Here is an 18557-nt window from a genome sequence, read left to right as displayed (position 1 = left end):
GTAACTACTGATGTGTACCGGCAGGAACAGAATGCATTTCCAAAAGTGTCTTTCAACTTTGGGGTACCTGTATGTTCAAAGGCCTAATATTTAGAGATTTGAAACTTGGCACTTTTCCTTGATATATGTAATCGAGGCAGCCCTAATATTTGAATCATTCTGGAAATGGCGTGTTTTTTCCTCTTGTTTCTGTGAGTGACAGCCCAAAATTCCTCCCCCAGGCCAGTACCCTTGTTTTCTGCAGTGAGGCCTGTGCTTGCCTCCTCGGGGCCTCAGATCCGAGACTGCAGGTGACAGCCATCCCTACTCTCTCCCCACTGCCAATATCCCATGTTCCTCTCCCACGTCTCGCTGCTCCATCACACTGACTTGCTGCTCGCTTCTCTGTGAGTTCAGGAATGGCAAACTTAAAGCTTAGTCTGTGCCTGGTTGTTTGGATTTCTAATCTGATGGAACCTTGCTCCGCATTCCTATCTGGAGGAAATGGCATTTTCTCCATTTCCTTTACCTTGGTGTCACCCTGTGCATAACCTGATGAGATGATACTATGCTTGAGGAACACTTAAGGGATTTTCTTTTTTTTTCCCTTGGCTTTTTTTTTCCTGCCATGCAGATTCCTGAAATACAGATTCTGTCTTTCCCTCCATTTGCCTCAAAAGAGTGAGTTGTAAGTGCTCAGAGTTTTTAATCTAAGCTGATTACAGGCACTGGATGTACAGACATCAGTTTACTACTCTTTCCTTCCATAATGTTGATTTAATTGTAAGCTCTCTGCATTGTGTAGGCTTAGCTTCTGGAAAAGTCTATTTTATTCTTGGGAATGATTCACTCAAAATGAAGTGCATAGCTATGCTATCATGGCACACATTATTCTGTGGAGATGGGACAAAGGAAAGACTTGCTGCTGTAAACCTCAGTGTGGGTTTTTTTGCATATCTCCTTGGGCCAGATATCAAAGATGGAAACTAGTCAGTCCCCAATAAGGATAAGGGATCATTTTAAATCAAAGAGTGAAATATGTCTCAAGCAAGTAAGAAGTGTGCATTGTGTGCCTCTGAGAAACTGACCTCAATAGTAAGGTAACTGTTCCAACCTGAAATGAAACTTTCCATTGGGGTTAATCTGCAGTGGCCCTGTCTACACATCTGTTTTATTGCTTGTGCTGGTCCGTGTCTGAAAGCATGTGTGGTGGAAGCCAGGGCTTGGTGTCCAAGGAGGCTCTAGTCTGGAGGGAACAAGCAAAAACTGGAAGTCCACAAACTATGAGGAGAGCTGGGTAGAAGCAAACTTTGAAGAAGCTGGAAGGGACTATTCAGTCCCTTACTAGAATCCCAAAATATCTCATAAGTGCTGAGTGGGTTCACCTCCAGATGGGAGGACAAGGGGTAGCAGGCTCTCTAGTCACTGTGCCAGAGTTAAAAGAGCGAAAATAGCACCTGGAACACATCATATTATGTAAAAGCTTGTGATTCAGCTCCCTGTTTATCTCAAAGCTGAGAGCATGGCTGGTATCAGGACCTACAGCTTGTTGGCCCATCAACCTGGTGGGTTCAGGAAGCAGGAAAGCTTAAGGTGTTCTGAGTAGAGTGGTAAATCATGATATATTAAAAAAAGAAAAAAGAAAGAGAGAGAGAAAGAGAAAACCATGTCCTCTGTGCAGGTGATGGTGAGGGTGCAAAGCTCTTCTCTGACTGTAGCAAGTGCTAGTCCTTGTGGGATGCTGCCATGGTTGCACCCTCCTGCAGGACTTGTCTGCAGCTTCCTCTCACTACCACATGCAGGCAAGTGGGAAATCTTCCTTTCCTGTCAGTCAGAGCTTCCACAAGTAGCAACAGAAGGACAAACCTGGCAGGATTCTTGTCAGTTTTGCTGTGCCCATAGGGTACTGATTATCATTAATGAGTCTTATTGATTTCAGTATGCAGCTTCTTGGGAACAACAGGAGCAGCCTGTCTGCAGACTCAGAAACACGGCACAGCAGTGGATTGTATTTGGAAAGTTATCCCTGCAGTTGCAAGGGCTGTATTTTTCTGTTTTGTTTAGTTCAAATTAAAGGCTGGATTCTGCAGAGGCTGATGATTTCAAGAGCCACATCCTTCCCCAGTTGCATCAGGGAAGCACTGCACTTCCCACTGGTGAGGAGGTGTGTGGGCTCAAGCTCTTAAGAGAAGCGGCACTCTCAGTTTCAAGAGAGGGAAGAAGTCGTAATGTGACAAGGGTCTCTCAGGGCCCTCAGGAGCTGATGCTTTCAGGGCAGCCTGGTTCTTGTTTGTTTCGGTTTTGGTTGGAGCTGGCTGCTGCCCTGCTCCTCCCACGAGGCCGATACTCTTTGCCCTGCCTTAGCAGCGATCCTTCTTGTAAGGTGCTTTCCTGTGGAAATTACATCCCCAGGGTCAAAGCCCCAGCGGCAGCAGGGTGTGTGGAGGGATTCCCCCTTTACCTAGACACCGTGTCTCCAGCTCATCCTCCCCCAGCCATGGCAAGGAATGCCAACAAAAACAACTGCTCTTTGCTTGCTTGTTTATATTTTGCTATAAGGTTGGAAATTGGAAAGTTACTGTGCGTGCCCTCCCCTCCCCCTGCCTTCTTTATTAAAAGAAAATAGAATTTTTTTAAGCTGTTTCCCAACATTGTCCCCCAGGCTGAACACCCCTGGTTCCTGTCAGAGCTCCCCAGGCAGCCTCTCTCACCAGCCGTGCTCTGGCCCCGCTGGCATCCTGTTGTCTGCCTGAAGTTTGGAGCCCGTGGGGGCTCAGCAGTGTGTGGAAGGCAAGATCCTGGGGTTAACTCCATCCTCTCCCCACCGGTTGTTTTCCTGCTTTGTAAAAACAAATAAGGAAACAATCTCTCCCCTCACATGCCCTTTTGTAAAATTAGACAGTGCTTCCTCTGGCTGCCCTCCTCATTCCAGTGCTGAGAACTGTGGTGTGTCCTGGAGTGACAGCAGCCAGGTGACTCTTATCCCCAGTAATCAATCAGCACAGCCCCCTCTCCTGGGTGTCTGACCTGTGGGGACTTAGCTGGGAAAGCACAGCTTGATCCCTAAGCCCATTAGCCATGTGCTGGCCCTCCAGTGTTGGTGTTGCACAGCTGGCTCTGATGCAGGCAAGCCTCAGCTTTGCCCTGCCTGCCACCTCGGTACAGGGGTGAGCTTGGCCTACAGATCAGGGGACCTGCTCTCCTGGGGGCAGATTTCCTTCTATAGGTCTCACCTGTATGCATTGATCCCAGCACAGTAGAGTTGGAAGAGGGATGGCAGCCCCTGCGGGGCATGGGGCTTAGTGCTCCAGCAGTCTGATATGGCATGGCAACCCCCCCCCCTTTATGGCTGTGGCAAGTGCTTAGAGAACTTTCCACAGCCTTGCAAAGCTGCCCTTGGAGCGAGGCCATCTTAGACTCTGCTTAAAATTAAAAAAATAAAATAAAAGAATAAAATGGAAACATTCCCTCCCTTCCCCCATCTCCTTATCTCTCACTTAAAAGCAGAGGAAGCGGAACATTTTAAAGAGGCTTTGTTTCTGTGGATTAAATGAACTGAAATACAGCTTCTTCCTCCCTTGATTTTCTGCCCTCGCCCAGGTAAAAAGCTGATCCATTGAAATATTGACTGTCATTAGTCTGAGGTTTGGATTTATTTCATCTCCCGATGAAGCACAGATCTTTTTTTGGTTACCATCAGCCCTCTCTCGTTGCTGTTCCTGTCTAACACTTCCCCTTTGATATGACAATGACTTTGCACAGGGAAAGGACCTTTCCCAGAAAGAGAATTGTTTCAAGAACTGATGAAGGGTGAAAAGAAATTGGTAGCATATTGTTAAAAAAAGCAGAAAGAAAGCCAGCACACCTTGGCACACAGAAGAAAGGGGAGGAAAGTGGCTCTGAAGGCAGTGGAGAGCATTGCTAACAGGCCGGCTTAAAGCCCACTTCACAACCTGCAGTTGCTCTCCCCAGCTCGCCCATTGATTTCCTCCTGCCCTCCATAGGCCTGGCTGCAGATAAACCTTGTGTCCTCCACGTGATGCTGAACCGAATCAGATTTTGCTTTTAGTTGTTCGATCAAATTTTCCTTCCTTGAGCTTAGAAGGCACACTTGGGGATTCATGGTAATTGCCTCCCCACGCTGAACTGCTGATACCTTTATTGGATTGGCGTAGGGTTTCAGAGGACTGTGTTTAACATGCAGTGAGCCGCAGCAATGCAAACAGCTCCAGTGTTTAAACAAGCATCCATTAGGCCAGGAAACAAGACAGTGCCAGCCCATTTGGTGCTCTTTAGTGCTGGCAGCTTAAGGTGAGTGGTGCAGTGGGGTTTGCTGGGGGGAGGTGTGGGGAGACACAAGTGCAGCGTCAGGAAGACAAGAGGAGCATCTCTGTAGGGCTGTGGGGAGCGAGCGGGCAGAGGGAACTGTTGCGACTGGGGACATGTGCAAAGCTCATTAATATCTCATTATGTTCGAATTGCAGTCTCCCAGCAGATTGGCATTAACATGTGATGTGCTGGAGGAAGGGGCTACAGGAGCGCGGCAGGGATATTTTAAGCAAGCTATTTTTTCCTTTTTCCCTTTACGTTGAAGAAGCGGAAAAAATAGTGTGTGCAGAGCAAGGCGCCAGCAAGCCACAGTGTTTTGTGCATCAGCCCAAGTCAGTACACTCCATCAGACAAGAGCAGTGCTCTGTTGGGCTTATCATAGTACCCCCTCTTCAGGAGCGCTTAACTCAATTCTCAAATTTGGCTCCATGTGGAACTTCCAACTTTCAGGAACTCAGCCCAGGATTAATTCCCCCTACCCGACATTTTGCTTCCTTCTGTACATTTGTAGGTGGTAGTGGGATGCTTCAAATACTTTTTCTCTTGTCCTATGCTGAACTAGCTTTTGTTTTATCCTTAACTGGAGCATTGCAGTCATTAGCTTATCAGCTGATAAGCTGCAGTCATTAGCTTATCAGCTGACATCGGTGCCCATACTGGCTTCTGCAGTACCACATACATTTTTCTGATAAAATCTTGGCTGCCATGTCACTGGAAAATACCCATTAAGTTTTCAAGGCAGTTATTCCTTAACTCTGTATACTCGAACATATAAATCCTCCTAGAAAATGAAACTCCCAGCATGGCTTATCCAAGAAAGAAAAAACATTCAAGGACTTTTTATAGCAGGCTCTCCTCCGTGTGCTCACAGTTACTAATTGCGTGATTTATCTTGGGAAGCTTTCATCGAGAAGGCTCCAGTCATGGGAGGGACAGAAAATGTACTTGAGTTGCACTCGGCAGCGCTGGGAGCTCATGCAGAGGGATATTTACTGACATGTACCAATGAAACCTATAGTTTGGGCTTTTCTGCGGACAGCTAATCATTCCATATTATTCTATTATATAGAAAAATCATTCTAATAGGTGCTGTACTTGAGGAAGCATATGTACCCAAACCGTAAGAAAATCATTCTCCTTAAGCTCTCTCTGTGCTACAAGAGCAAAGCAACAGTTGTAGTAGCTCTGCTTCTTACAAAATACTTGCAAACCCACAGATCTTGGTTCAGATTGCAAATTATGTTTGAACTTTATTGCCCAGGCTGTTTGTCACGTATTTATCCTTCCGAGTAAACTTTCTTTTACTTTTATGGAACAATATTGGAGCCCTCCAGTGGCCAAACTAATCATTCTGAGTAATGGTGTTGAAGTTCTGCCAGGGAGGGCGATTATTTCTTTCTTTAAAAAAAACAAAACAAAACAAAAAAACAAAACAAAATGATGTTGCAATTTTTTGTATGCAAAATGTATGTAAAGTTTATTCAAGTCACAGCCTCACATGTGAAGTGTAAGGAGAGCTAGGAAAAAGAATAAGTAATCTCTTTGCATATCTGCGGTATCCACGTGTTTATCCTTATATATTTTCAAGAATTTAATGAGTTGATTGTTTAAAGGAATTCAGGCAGGTGTCATTTTCTGAGAGGATTCGTTTGTGCATGTAAAGCAGAGAGCACACACTTGGAGTAGCATGACAATTCACGTTTCCTTTCCTGGCTGTGCTGTGGCTTTCCATCTGCGGTGCGGCTGCTCTGCTCTGCTCTCTGGCAAAGCTGCTTTGTGCACACGACATTGTCATTCATGTCAGGGGCTGCAGCAGGTCGAACATTTCAGCCTGAAGGCTCCCTTGTCTGCTGCTCCCACTGGTCCTGGTCGCTTTCTGACTGCGATACCCACTCTGTGTGTGAGATAATGGATTTTATTTATACTGTATGCCCTATGTGTTAGTAAAAAGATCCTTTCATGAGTTCTCCTTGGAAAGAATGTCAAAAACTAAGGGCTAGAATGACCTGCGTATGGTAAGAAAGTTATCACAGGTCCTCCTTTTAGATACTGAGCTCCAGCAGTACTCCTTGGGAACATAAAATCAGTAAGGACGGACATCGTTACCCTGAAGTTCTGGGAGGAAGCAAAGGGTGAGCAGGGGATAAGGAGAAAGTATGTTCATTTCTTCATCTTTTAATAGGATGACCACAGTCTGATGTTCAGACTGTGTTCAAAGAGCAGTCAGCGAGTGCTTGAGGTTGTTATTCCTGCACCAACTCATCTTTGTTCAGGGGTCACTGGAAATGGCATTCTATAGCTGCAGCTTTATAAAAACCTGTATTATCACCGGAATGCTTCAGGATGAGAGCACTCAAAAGCTGCTAGAGAGGAGTTTCTGTTTGTTTGTTGTTTAGTGAAAAGCCTCTGAGTAGATTTTCTTCTGCAGGCACTGTAGATTGGAGAACAATGGTACTGGAGCATTTAGCCCAGCATTCTCCCTGCAACAGCAGTCAGGAAGCAGAGTGCAAGAAAAGCAGGCATGGCACCAGCCCTTCCTTTTTGCCAGCCACCCAGTGCTATGAGCCCAGCTGCAAGCACTTGGCTTTTCAGCCCCTACACAAGTGATAGTTTCTGCTTATTCTTGAATGGTAGGGTGCAAATAAGGAAAGCTAAGAGCCTGAGCTGCAGCAGAAACATTTTGCTTGCACTGCAGATAGGGGCAGCTTGTGCAAAGTTCTCTCGCCAGAAGTAGCTGGCATCCCAAAGCAACTCAAGACATCATTTTGCCTCCCGTGTCTTCTGTGTGAGCTTGAGAATTGCTGGAGGAAATGGTTGCCCAGCTCCAGTTGACTTTCTGAGGAAGCTGCTGATGAGGTCAGTTATTATGGCATTTCCAAGACCAATAAACACTAGAAGCGCTGGGAAGAGAGCAGTGAGAGATGAGGAGAGGCTTACAGACTGCAAAACACACTGGGGGTGGGAGCAAGAAGAGGTTGTTGAGTTGTTGGAAGGAATGTTGATGCTCTAGAGTCACTTTGCTTTCTGCAGTCTTATAACTGATGTTTGAGATCTGAACTGTGGAAATATGAGGAAAATGTCATGAGAGGTATAAAGATGGCAATATGCAAAGGAGAAGGTATTGTTCCTCACCTGCCTGATGCACGGTTCATACCCAGTGCCTTAAAACCTCCATCACCACGCAGAGCTGCTACCACTGGTGCTGGTATTCCACTTGCATTTCATAGCCCCAGATGAGAGCTCCAGGTGTCTGACAGAGCTGTGGGAAGCAGAGGAGACAAGGAGTTCTACAGCTCTGAACTCCTCACAGGGCAGCAGCTCTAGAGCAATGCTCTCCCCAGGGCCTCCTGCCTGGATGTCTTTACTAAGAGACTGGGAACGCCAGTGTGCGCGGGCTGTCTGGCAACCCTGCTGTGCTGGGACCAAAAAGCCAGCGGGTGCAGAGCTGTGGTTTAGTCAGAAACTTTGTGGTTTGAACCGCTGCTAGACAGCAGCTGCTTAGGGAGATGGTGTTCCCAAAAAAGGCATCATGCATTGCTGCAGGATCTGTCCCCAGCAGCTCTGCAGGGAGCCTTTCTCCCAATGCGTATTCAGCGTCTTGCTGCCTGGCAAGGTTTCCAGGCCTTGTACTGAGAGAACAGCCTTGAGTAGCTTATGCTGCTGTACACAGACATGGGGAACACTGCGGTGGGAATAATATCTGCTTTAGGTTCTGGCATGGCAGCCCTCTCTTATTAGCAGGGAAAGAAGAAGGCTGCCACTACTTTATTGATGAGTCAGGAAAACAAACTATGTTTTCAGTGTTGAGTGCTTCTGTGGTTCTGAATTCAAAATTTGGCAATGCCAGGCAGCTTTGGCTTTGGCAAAATTAAACACAAAAAAACCCACAAGTTACTGCTGTCCCCAGATGCGCTGAGACCATGATCTCCTGTAAATCCTTGCTGCAGCCCCCAGGACCCAGAATATGCAAGGTTAGTTTTTGGCCTAGTGTCTTCCACCTGGCAGGGAAAAAAGTCACTCTGGGGCAGCTGTGCATTTTAAAGCTGGCCCTTAATGTAATTCCAAAGTATGCTAATTGCCAGGCTTTTGTTTTCATTTGACAGTTTTGAAAAGCTTAGAAGAAAGGAGGAAAAATAAAAGAGTATTGTAAATAGCCCTAGGAAAAACTCAACCTGCTGCCCATGTAATTTTCTTTATAAACAAGCTCTCAGTGAGGGAAGCTTTATCATACAGCAGACTTGCTCAGTTCTGTATGCCTGATACCTACTCAATTTTCCATCATTTCTTAAGCGTGCTTGCTCATTGTTGAAGTTGTTACTAAGGTTACTACCACTGTTATTAAATAAGGAAGAAGTGCTTGCCTATTCCAAAGCTTGTCTGTACTTCCCTGCTATCTGTATGTCTAATTAAACATAGTTGTTCTTTCTCTCCAGACTTTGCTTAGACTGTGCTTAAACCGTTGTGGTTATAATGCCACTATTTATTTGCAATTTGAACTCAAGGCCTCTACCTCTACTCTTATTCTTGCCTCTTTTAAACTGCCCAGAAATTATTAGGTGTGTAGATAACTGAGAACTTGGAGCTACACGTCCTTCTTTACCCTGGCCCTTCACATGCAATGCTGTAATTGTAGCCCAAATTATGAAGATTTTGGGTTTTTTCTTAGACTTAAGTGGGACAAAACTGAAGCCTCTGGAAATGACAGAGGGTGAAGGACTTGACCCACACAGACGGAGATCTTAATTAAACACAGATGTCAATAGCAGTAGCATGTAATTGGTGACCTAATTGTGACTGGGCAAATAATGTTGGTGGCTTGGGGAGGATCTAGTGTGGGCATCTGAATGTGGATGCCTGGATGCCACTCTTTGAGCTAGTTACCAAGGCTGCCTTTAAGGTCAATGATAAAGAACTTCTAAAGCAAGCTTTGTGCTATTCCTATCTCAGCCTGATAGAGGGGATATGATTCTTGTCCTTAAGAATGGAATGTATCAACCTGTTCTTGTCTGCAACTTTCTTACCATTAGTTACCTGCAGGAGTTTGTGGGCACTTTCTGTCCTAGTCACCGTTTGTTTGATATGTGAGTAAGAGAAGTAAAAGAAGCAAAAGTGCCTACTGATCTGAGAAGGTGTAAGATATTTTATATTCCCATTGGGTGGGCACAGGACTTGGGAGACTGGAATTCAATTCATATACAACATCAGGTTTTCCAGAGTGAGATGCAGTGGTTTAATCTATGTTTACATCTGAACGACAAGACACTGTTTAAGTGCTAAGTGATGGTTTATATTTCTTTTGACATATGAATATTTTTCTGCTTTAGACTGAGCCCTCCTCTGTTCTCTGAGACCCAGATCCACATAGTTCTGGTAGCAGCACAAAAGCATTTTACCTGCAGACTGAAAGATTGCAGGTGGCTCATCACTGTTACAATGGGAGAGAAAGGTGGAAATTAAAAGTCTTTTAAGAAGGAAAATTAGATCAGCTGAAGCCCATTACATGAGTGCACAGCTGGTTTATGGTGCACTTCTATGGCTTATCTAACAGCAAACTATAAAGTCTTCTGCTTCATAACTCTAAGGGGTTTGGTGAGGAACTGTAGTGTTCCCAGTGACCGAGCCTTAGCTCTTGTTTACCTAGAGCATCTAACAATAGGAAACGTTCTTTTGTCTTTGTATGCTTATATGATGCTGTTCAAGTCACCAAGCTCTCAAAGGTGAACAGGACTTAAAATCTGAATATAGTTTGGATATGCAGAGATAGCTGAGAAAAAACCCATGTGTATATCATGGCAGCAGCTATGTGTGCGTGTATGCACATGTGTAAAACATAAAGATTTTTTTTATTTATTTTTTGGCCAGCAAAATACTGGGGGGGAAGGGGGAAGTTGTGTACAATGGGCAGGTACAGACATACCTAGCATTATGAGTTATAGTTCCTTGCTTTGGAGGGCTGCTTTCAAAACAGATTATAAAGTATCTGTTGGTGTGTAGCCATGAGGAGCTGGGAATTTGTTCTGTTTAGCACAGCACTGACCACCTCTCTTGGTTATCGGTTGTGTTTTTAAGGAGGCATGTTGAAGCCTTATACATCTTAAGGAGTTTTTCTGACTTTTCTTCCCATTTCTACAAGTTCAGACTCAGAACAGCTAGGAACTTGGGGAATTTCCCTGCAGACAGGCTGCTACTGCTGTACTTGGAGACACTGTCAGGCAAGCCCTGAGCAGAGCTGAGCACCTTTATGCAAAGAGGTACCTATATGGCTTAAGATGGTAATATGTGGTTTCCCCTTAATAACAGGTAGCATTTTTTCCTGAAATGATAAGATACTCTGGTAATGAGGTACCTGCAAACATAACAGCTTTAGGAGAAGGGCAAAGGAGCAAATATGGGATGTGTTCACAAGATTAGTCATTGCTGAGGTGTTCAACATCATGCAGCAGGTTCTATCCATCCCTGGGCTCTTCCCCTTCTGCCAGACTGAACACAGGCACCTTTTTTCTTGATGTCCTTAAGAGATCAACAGAAAACAGAGCTTTAGGCCAAGTGACTGCTGAAAAAAACCTCTTTTCCCATCTCACAGCCCATTGCCTGGCACTGGACATGTATGTGGATGTGCACTGTTGAGGAAGCCTGAGGTTTCCCACAGCTGCTGTCTAACCTAGGCAATCCAGATACTGGTAGGGAGTGAAGAGATTAGCCATACTGCAAAAGAATGCATCCTTGTTGGGATCTGGCTTCAAGGAAACATGAAGTCAGTGCACATATGCAAGTCAGTTACACCACTAAAGTATTTTCAGACTGGCACTGGGAGCAAGGGAGAGGTTTATGCTCAGGTGGAGGTGCCTGCTGTACAGGAAATAATGAAAGTAAGAGCTGAGCAAGGGCCTCAGATGAAGCCATTGGCTGCATAAATCATTCTTTATGTTTTAGGTTGCTTAGGGTGCTGAAGGTGAAGCACATGCTTAAATAGTTTGCTGAATCAGAACCTCAATTTGAAATCTCATTTCTTCCTCTTTACACTTCTTCAGCAGAGTTAAATGGTACATTTGCAGCTCACTCCACACAGTAGATCTGGCCTTGGGAGCCTGTGACTGTAATCACTGGGATCTGGGAGACCAGGCGAGTACTTTTCCATTAGTTGTTGTTATTTGCCTGTGTGGGATTCAAGGTCAGCTTGAAGTAAAGGCATTGAGGCAGTGAAGAAATAAAGTTTATAAGGTTTGCTTGGCCACGCTTAGGGCAAAACTACTATTCACTACTGTCTGGCTTTTAGCCTGTGGCAAATAGCTCTCAGACCATGCTTAGAGTAATCCAGGACATGTCAAGGGCATCTGGGACAATCCTTTGGCTCTGCTGTTGCAGATCTTCAAGGGTCCTGCAACATTTTTAACAGTGCCAGCTATAACCTCTATTGAAAGCAAAAGAGACTGTAAATATTTGTTTCATGAGGTTTAGCATCCCTCTCTGAAAAAAGTATTGGTGCAGAAGAAATAGTCTTACTAACTGGACCCTTAGCACACAGTGAACTTAACAGGAGCTGAGGCCTTAAGCGCATTGCGTGACTGGGCTATGTAAGACCACACAGGTTTGTGAAGGAGTCTTACAAAACTGCTGCTGCGTGCAGTCTTTTAAATAGATATGCAAAGGCAAGGCAAACAAGCAGTTCTAGTGCTGCTCTTCTTTCCTAGAGATGGATCAAGCTGATTGTACTGACGAGGGAACAGTTTGGAGGAAGGGGGGGGGGGGGGGGGAGGGGAATGCATCCATTTTGGATTTTTCCAATGCCTTTTCTATGCCACGATTTTCAGTTAAGTTTTCTTTTCTTTTTTGTTGACTTTGTTATTCTAAGAGCTAACCAGTGCCGTGGCAAAGGGAAGCAGAGGCTGGGTCAGAGAGTGGCTGTTTCTTTGCAGAGCACCACAACTTTCCTCTCCCAAATGCCCCTTCAGAAGGCACGTGGGCTGGCACAGAACACTTCATAGCTTGCCAGGACTTGTGCCCATCCCAGGATGATTTGGAGTGAGGTTTCCCCAGGGGACTATTTCTAGTATCACATAGTAGTTTAAAGAGCTAGTGAATAGTGAATGAGTAGCTGTGGTACAAAACCAAATGCATGCAGCAATGCTAGTTAGGGTGCTTTGTTGCTTCTTAGCCTAAAATATGAGCTCCTTGCATTTATTTTGTAGCCTATTTTGCAGTTTTTCAAGAGGTGTAGCTTTAATGCTCTGCTGTATCTGTTTTTTATCATTATTTTTCTCCTGCAAAGATACAAAGCAGATTGGGTATGTTTTCAAAGGGTGAAGATTTATCAGCACAGCTCCCAGACAAGTCAATTAGAACCTGCCTGGCTAAAACCTCATAACCCGCCTTGAGAACATTGCTCCTGCCGTCTGTGAGGGCAGTCACAGGGAGAGTGTGGCTCAGCTGTGCTGTGTGAGGCAGGAGCAGGCTCTGCCAGCTAAGGAGTGTAGTGCTGAGGCTCTTAGCACCCTCGTTAAGACTTTTGCGCAAACAGAGGAGTGCTGGCACTCCATACGTGATGAGGTTACTGCTTCGCCTGTGCTTATCCGACTGGACTAAAGGAGGATTAAATTGGATGGGCTTGAGGAGGAGCGAGCCATGTAGATCATGCACTCTGGCTGCGTGGCAGTGATGACAGCATCTCATCCATGAAATAATTTGTGCTGTGAAGTCCAGTTAAACTTGCCAATGATTTTGTATTGAGGAAATTAATTGCATCCATTGCCTGCATTTTACTCAACAGCTTCCCCAGGGACCCTGCACTCCAAATCTCCTCGAAGCATGCCATTTAGTGACTGTGCATTCATAGTGAGGCTGGAGTTGTTGGAGATGAAGAGGCAAGAATTAGAAGGAGAAATATTTTCAAGGCAGACTGGAATTGATATGTAAGATATGTACTCTCAAGTCTGCAAGAAAAATTACAGGTTTTTTCCCCGACCATTCGTAAGTGTGCACAATACCAACTTTGCTGCTCAATTTTTTTGTATATATTTCTCCACTACTTTTTGTACATATTCTCCACTCTTGCATACTTTGTTAGTGAGGCATTCTCCATCCTGTTAGTTCCTACAGCAACAAACGTTTCTTGCGGCTGTGGGATGGGTGGTTTGAAAGAGTGCAGTAAACTCCAGGAAAGATGCCTATCTTCTCTGTTTTGCTGCAATTAATGCGTGTAGAGCCAGAAGTCCTCTTTTATCCCACAACCTGAGCAATGGAAACACAAAACTTCGGTTTGCGAGGAGGATATATCTGCACTGCAGCTGAGTCCTGGGGGAGGAATAGACCTTTCTCCCTCACTCTCCCACCTCAATAGGAATGTCCCTTTCCCTCCCCTCACCCTTCCCTTTCTGGCAGTGCTGAGGGAAGCACGTCCTGATGCCTGCTTCGCTAGCTGTGTTGGCCCACATTAGAATCCCACTATGCTGACCGCAGGTGGTCAGAGTCACAGCATTTGACTTCACTGGTGCTGTCACCTCTTTGCTCTCTTGCAGTGCCTTTTTTGCTGCTGTTCTTCCCTAGGCTTCACTTGACCTCACAGCGTGATCCTTCTGCTGGCTGGGCGGGCAACTTCTGTGAGGGCCTGCACACTACTGGCCCTGCATCCAGCTGCTGCTTAAAACACTAACTCCTCCTGTTCAATGGACCCAGCTAAAATGAGCATTTTCCTTACTGCTAGCTCTTTCAGGCTTGCCTGATGCCCTGAGCTTGTTTTACTCCTTGCTGTTAACACAAGTGGTTTGTTCTTCAGACAGCTGCTTGCAAAAACAAGGCCGGTGGTAGTCTCCAGCAGACCTGAGTTGCTCAGATAACAGGCAGCAGTTTAACCTCATTCTTTCAGCAGAGGTTACTCAGTGAACCTGCAGAGGTTACTGGGGAGATTGGCAGAGCAAGACTTTTACCAGCTTCAAACAGATTTCACAATGGGAATTTCCTGTGTATTTGAAATGCTTCAGTGGCCTGCAGGGCAACAAAGCTGGTGAAAGGTCTGGAGCACAAGTCTTGCGAGGAGCAGCTGAGGGAAGTGGCACTGTTCAGTCTGGAGAAGAGGAGGCTCAGGGGAGACCTTATCACTCTGTACAACTGCGTGAAAGGAGGTTGTAGCAAGGTGGGGATCAGCGTCTTCTTGTGGGTAACAGTGATAGGGTGAGAAGTAATGGCCTCAAGCTGTGCCAAGGAAGGTTCAGGTTAGACAGCAGGAAAAACAAGTTATCAGAAAGAGTGGTCAGGCACTAGAACAGGCTTCCTAGGGACATGGTGGAGTCACCATCCCTGGAGGTGTTCGAGAATCATGGAGATGTGGCACTGAGTGACATGGTTAATGAGCATGGTGGGGATCAGCTGATAGTTGGACTAGGTGATCTTAGAAGTCTTTTTCTAACCTTAATGATTCTGTGAGTCGTTAAGAATGGGCATACAGGCCCAGCATGGAGGAGTGCAGCGTGTGCTTTAAGTGAGCAGTTACAATCCCTAATCAATTTGCTGTGTCAGGCTTCATCCGATGTAGGCATTGATGCATTGTGTGCAGCAGCATAAGGAAGTTCAGGTAGTGGCGATGGTTTGATGCTCAAAGTATTTTCACCTGTTGGAAGCAGCCTCCCGTCCATGGGCTTTGCCTGGCCACTTGTCTGATCTCAGTTCTGGTTTCTGAACACCTGTCTTGCTCTGCCCTCATCTCTGTGAGACACCTGTGCAGCCTGAGGCTGCTGTGGTGCTGAAGGACCTCATACACTGGTCACAAGATGCGGTCCATGTTGCCTTTGGCACTGTTGACTTGTTAATGGTTATCTCTGAGGCAGTCCAGAAAGGACGCAGATGTTCAAGAGATGTGCGGTCCTTTCAGATGTTTGAGCTGAATTGGTGGCATGCAAATGGCGATAGGTATTATTCCCTGTTGATCTCAGATGAGGTTGTTACAGCTGTTGCACCTTTGGTTAGGTGATTGGTCAGGGCCAGCGTGTTGAGTAGTGCCACTTGACACAACGTCTGTGACACGTGCTGAGCATTTGGGCACGGTGCAAAAAAGCTGGGGAGTGAACTTGCTGCAGCGTGTCTGCAGGCTGTGAGCCCCTGTGTCTGCAGGCTGCCGTGTCATCTGGCCATCAGCTGGAAGCAGAGCTGTGTTAGGCATTGCAAGTGGTGCTCCGCTTCCACAGGCAGGAAAAGGATTTAGTCTCTGTGCCTTTTTCTTCTTTTCTTTTTTTCTTTTAAATTTTTGAAAGAGCAATAAAAGAACTAAGCAGCCGCCGTCCTGGTCACTCCCCATACATAATTGAAATAGCTGCCCGCTGAAGTCAGCATAAGCAGGGGGGATGGGGCCGGGTAAGTGGCTCTGACTGTTGCTATAACAACAGCACCTTGGTCTAATTTCTTTTGAAAAATGAATTGCTGCTGGTAGGATGAAGCGAAGCAGCTTCTCCCGGCAGATGAAAGCCCTGCCGACAGCCTCGGTGCTCTGTTGTTTATGTGTCGGGTGTGCTGTGGCATGTCCGAGCAGCCCTGCTGAAAATTTCAGGGCAGGTTAGATCAGCTGGGCCAGGTCCTAGTGCGGCTGTGTGTTGGCATGCACAGCTCCTGTCCTCCTCTGCCCCCCAGTTGAGTCCTTTAAAAAGTCAGCCCACTAAAGTTTGACCTTTTCCTGCTCCGCGACAAGAGTTTCTCCAAAGGCATGTAAATAACAGCAAGTCCTGCTTCACCCTGCTTTCTGCTTTGAAATGCAATTCCATCGGCCAAATATTTTGTGTAAATAAAGGTAAAAGCCTATGAACCTGGCAAGGATTTTATTTTTGTTTTGTTTTATGCATCAACAGTTTTCTGCTCCAAGATATAAATCTCTACTCTGAGGCTAATGTCTTCGTGAAGCATATTGTAAATCACATGCACAAGCTAAGCACTACTTCTAAGAAGGAAGTGGAAGACACTTTGCAGAAGAATATTTTACTTCAGGCTTTGTTTTTACAGAGAGAAAGGGAGGTGCTGGAGTTTCATTCCAAGTCACTCTGCAGTCCTATTGCAGTAAGCTGCTGGCCTGTCTGTGGTCAGTGTACGACTCTGAAGTCATCCACTAGTTTACATAGTGATTGAGAATAAGATCAGGCTATGAAAACAGCCACCTGCACTGAAATAAGTTGTTAAGAATATTTATGTGTCGTACCTAAAAAAAAGATGCCTTTATTTTTGTGGCCCCCAAGCCCTCCCAGATGCTAGAGCTAAGATGCTTCACCACCCATGAAGTCTGTATGCAGCAAGTTCCTTCCCAATAAACCTATGTGTTACATTTCTTTCCACCCACAGTTGCTCAGCGAGCAAATGAACAAAGTAAAGAGAATAGACTGTTCTATTGACTCTTAGCCCCCCACACCCAAAAATGCCTGAAGGAGAATAATTTGGAGCTGGAAACTGGTTTTTGGGTTTGTTTTTTTTTTTTTGTTTGCAGCAAGGCAAGATCTTTGTACAGTTGATATTTGATGGAAAATAGTTTCCATCTTAAATCTGCTTTTTGTTGTAATACATAATAAACACTGATATTAATATTTATATACTGGCCCTGCTTTTACTTTCACTGAAGTCCTTGTATATTTGTACAGGGGGACATCCAAGTTTTACAGCATGACTACATCTTTAGGAGCTGGTATTTTTAGGGTTGGTTATTTGCCTGTGGGTAGTTTTGATTCTCTTGGTAAACATTCATGTACAAATAAGGTGATGGATTCAGGATAAATTACTAAAAGATGTAAAATGTGAAATGGTTTCACTCTTACTCCTGTTCCATAAGGGATGCCCGCAAAGTGCTGTGAAACGTATGGAGTCAGTTTTGTTTTATTTCTCAGGAGATAATCACTCTTACTAATCCCTGACTCGACATTAAGACAGGTCTGTCTTTCTTACATGGCCTTCTCTTCATCACTAGAAGTCTGCCAGAGGCCCCTCGCTGTGGCAGTTCCCACTGCAGCTCAGTATTTAGCTAACACGGTCTCAGGGCAAAGGGAAAACAGGCTCACTGGAAGACTGTAGCCAGAGTGACATCGCATAAATACAGTGATGGTCAGCTTAATGCAGGATTTTAGGGCAAGGAGGCAGCGGGTGAGAGCCATGTAGTGTCTAGTTGTGCCCGGCGCTGTCCTCCCAGTGTCCCGCATAGGACTGGGGGAAAGGCAGGGAGCTGCCATATCCAAGCTACTCCCTCTGAGTGGGGATGAGACATGAGTTTGCTTACCTGTTCTGCACTCGGGATGAAAGGGGAGCCTGCTTTCTGGGATGGGAGAACTAAATGGGGTCTGCTGTGTGGGAAGAAACAAGGTTGAGGACCTCAAGTTTAGGGCAGAGATGGGAGCTGAGTGGCTGAGATTTTCATACCAGTAAAAGTACTTTAAAAAATTGATAAAATCTTTCCTTTTTTTTTTTTTTTTTTTTTTTGTGTGTGTGTGTGTGTGTGTTCTTCTATTGTTATAGTATCAAGGATGCAAGTGTGTCCTGAAGGAGTTCTCTAGAGCTGTGATCTCCTTGCTTCCTCCCCTCCCTGCTATTGTTTTTGTGGGAGCTAAAGAAGGCTGCTTTTTTTAGCCTGGTACATTGAGCAGAGAACTTAATGTTTGATTGAGGTAGGAGGGGACTGTACTCTGTAACACTGCTTTACTACTCTTTTTTTTAACATAAAATAAAACATATATGAGTAGGTTATTCTTTATAACATTCTCACAGCTAATTTGGTCGATTTCCTGGACTTTTCCTGTTATCGTTTCTGTTAGTTATTTGTCTTTTATGTTAGCCTCTATCACATACAGTATTGCCTTTTCTTTTTTTGTGTGTGATTTGATTGGGTTAGCATTGTGCAAAATACATGCTATTTTTTGGAGTGGCTATGCTTTTTCATCATTTAAAACTGATTCTCAATATGTTTTGCAGCCAAAGAACAGAGTGTGTTCAAATGAAGCCACGTTAATTAATTTTTTTGGATATTTTCTTTTGCATCAACGGTACATTTCAATACGCATATTCAATCACTTGTATTGTAGATATTTTGTCACTGTGTTAAGCACCAACCAGTTAGAATACTCAGTTTGTTCTGTAAAATTCAGGTGGTTTGGAGAGTAGAAGCAAGTTCTACAGAACTGTTTCTGGAGCTGTGGACCTGTGCTCTCCTACTAAAGGAGTGGGTGTTCTGGTTTTTGCAGTTGTTGTTTTGAATAGTTGGTTGGTTTGTTTTAGACTGTCTTCTCAAATTGGTC

The 18557-nt window shown here is 45.0% G+C and overlaps 1 protein-coding gene across 2 annotated transcripts in view; it reads left to right on the top strand.

Annotated features, from left to right (window-relative positions):
* The window catches only part of MAML3 (mastermind like transcriptional coactivator 3), a 193879-nt gene that overhangs the window by 103259 nt on the left and 72063 nt on the right, over positions 1 to 18557 (top strand). The gene's annotated exons all lie outside the window — the stretch shown is intronic.

This window comes from Coturnix japonica, chromosome 4, assembly GCF_054131305.1.
Source record: "Coturnix japonica strain WE chromosome 4, WE-NBRP24, whole genome shotgun sequence".
NCBI classification, from domain to species: domain Eukaryota; kingdom Metazoa; phylum Chordata; class Aves; order Galliformes; family Phasianidae; genus Coturnix; species Coturnix japonica.
Note: the sequence above shows the minus strand (reverse complement) of the source record. Positions and strands in the feature narration are given on the sequence as shown.